At 31.9% G+C, this 2,619-nt stretch overlaps 1 pseudogene; it reads right to left on the reverse strand.

Annotated features, from left to right (window-relative positions):
• Positions 1-733: 733 nt before the first annotated feature.
• On the reverse strand, positions 734-1,176 carry LOC126265508 (cytochrome c oxidase subunit 6A, mitochondrial-like; annotated as a pseudogene).
• Between the last annotated feature and the right edge of the window lie 1,443 nt (positions 1,177-2,619).

Below are 2,619 nucleotides of genomic sequence, written 5' to 3' on the forward strand. Positions count from 1 at the left end.
ATTAACAAATAGGAAGCAAACAATATACTTATTCTAACTTACGCTAAGGGCCATCTTTAAGAATGGGAATGACACTAACCCCTACATGATTATACTTTACCTTCTATCTCACTACCCAGTTCCCTCTCGCAACTAGTCAACTGTTCCCTTATTCAGCAATGTCAAATATAACAATAATAAACATTTGGGAATGTCTTACTGTCCGTATGTGACAATATAGATGCTATAAAACAAACAGACAAAAGGTTTTTACACACATCAGTTTTATATTAATTGTAATAGATAAAACAGAATATTGTTGGAACTTATTGGAAGGAGAAGAAGACGAGATATTGTGATGGTAGCAATTTATAAAATTCTGTGAAATATTAGGTATCTTAGATATTTTAAACGATATAATGTGTTCGTGTATACTTAGAGGCCTAAATAAATAATATAAAAATTCAACAAGATGGAAAAATCAAATAGACATTTAGGATATAATTTAATGATAGAGTCTAATAACTTAATTCAACGCATTGAAAGAAGAGAGTAAATCGTAATATCAGTGATACAGTAATGATAAATTGGAAATTTTGATTATTTGATATAGACGTAATAGAGCTATTTTTGGATATATTGTCTAAGTATGAAGAAATTTTATATATATTGTACATGTATATTGATTCTATTAAATAACAACAATAAAAATTAAACTAATTTCAAATCAAATATATATTTTGGTAATGTAAGTATAATTTTTTAATGTTCATAACCGTCTGGCAAAGCGTTGGTATGAGGATTATGGAAGAGGGACTTATTACCGTCACCCCATGGAAAACGCTTGGTGCGAGTTCTCAGATGATCGTACTTGATGAAAGGCACCTGTTCACGACCCTGACTTTGGTGACAAAGCCGGATATTAGCGCCGCACAAAGCGATGGACCGGAATGCCACCAAGAATGTCAGCTTAAATGACAGGTGAAGTGATGCTTACCTTCGTGACTGCCGGAGATGGCGGATGGGCCAGCGACCCTAAATTTGTTCACAGTTTTGTTGATGGTGGTTTGAATGTATCTGCGAAATAAGTGGTTTATTATGGTAGTCATTTCAGCTAATCTTCAAGTAAAAATGAATCAAGTTAGTCAAAAAGATTGATGTGTTTAATTTTAGAATACGGTATTGAAGTATGCGAATAGTAACTATGACATTGGATATATATATATATATAGTCTCCATATAAACGTACTGTAGAATATACTTTCTTCACTCTCTTCTTTTGGAGATCGGTACCAACTTACTTAAAACTATAGCAACAATAACAGGTAAACTGTTCACATCAACACAAAGTAATTTGATTTTTATATAAATAAGTAAAAACATCAAGTATGTATGTTAGAAATTAATTAATAATAGTTGATGTAGCTGTGGTGTCTTCTATGGACCACGGCCATATTGTTTAATGACTTGTGTTTAGTATTTGATAAAAATAGTTATTAATAACGAAATTTTTGTTCGAGTCGGTTGTTTTTCTGTTTTCCGGTGGAATTTTGGACAATAATTAAAACTATTTCTATCATGTATAAAATATGTACGATAACCATATTGTTTTCATATTGATAGTTTTTTTGTCCCGCAAGTTTCTTGTCAAACTGCCTGATTCTAATGTAAAGGTTAATGCTTTCGTGATCATTGTTCGAATATATTTGTTCACGTGTTTAGGTTGATGTTTATTCTATTTAATATTATCCTTCCTTACTATCAAATAGCTTATAAATATTATATTGCAGACAAAATGAACCAAGATATTATTTATTCCTTTTACAGATCCCAAATAGATTTTTCGTAAAAAAAACCTGCATCGCTAATTCAGTCGAACTGCCAGTCCCCATTTTACCTCAAGATCTTCCAAATTTCCAACCTTAAAGCAATTTCCATTTCCTATTAAGTATCAAAAATTAAAATTCATTTTAAAATATATATTTTAATATGTAGTCACTTTCAATTATCATTTATAAATAAATAACCGAACAATATCAAAAGGGAGGATTTTTAACAATTTTAATAACACTTTACACCCCTCAGTTTGGAATAAAGTAAACTCTATTATATATAGAAGTATGAAAAATAAACTGCAAAGAAAAACTGAACAAATTTATAAATCATCAACTTCCTTCTCGGAATGCGTACTGCGTCTTGCTCCATCTCTTTTTCTTTTCCATTTCGTATATCAGTCTGTTATTAATGAGCTTGTCTAACACACTGCTCAGCGCTAGTAGTAGCGAAATCGGTCTCAATCCACCGTTTTCCTTTGGCAGCCACACTAACTTTGCTCTTTTCCATTATGCACCATATGAAGGACCATACAAGGTGATTAATCGAAATTACTCTCTCAGACTAGCAGAGGCGTTATGTAGGGCACATGTCTCACGGAAATTCCTTGAATTATATTTTACTGTGGATTTTAGAGCTTATTAGGGAAAATGCCCATAATATTTGGATGTACACTTTTATAATGTTTTGCAGTTTAAATTCCGGGAAGGTTCGCCAGATGTAAGAGTTTCTAAACCCCCTTTAAATATCCTGAGCGCCCTGACTCAATCTCTTATTATTCTCTCAGTAACAAACGAAGTAGTTCAC

This window comes from Aethina tumida, chromosome 5, assembly GCF_024364675.1.
Source record: "Aethina tumida isolate Nest 87 chromosome 5, icAetTumi1.1, whole genome shotgun sequence".
Taxonomy (NCBI): Eukaryota; Metazoa; Arthropoda; class Insecta; order Coleoptera; family Nitidulidae; genus Aethina; species Aethina tumida.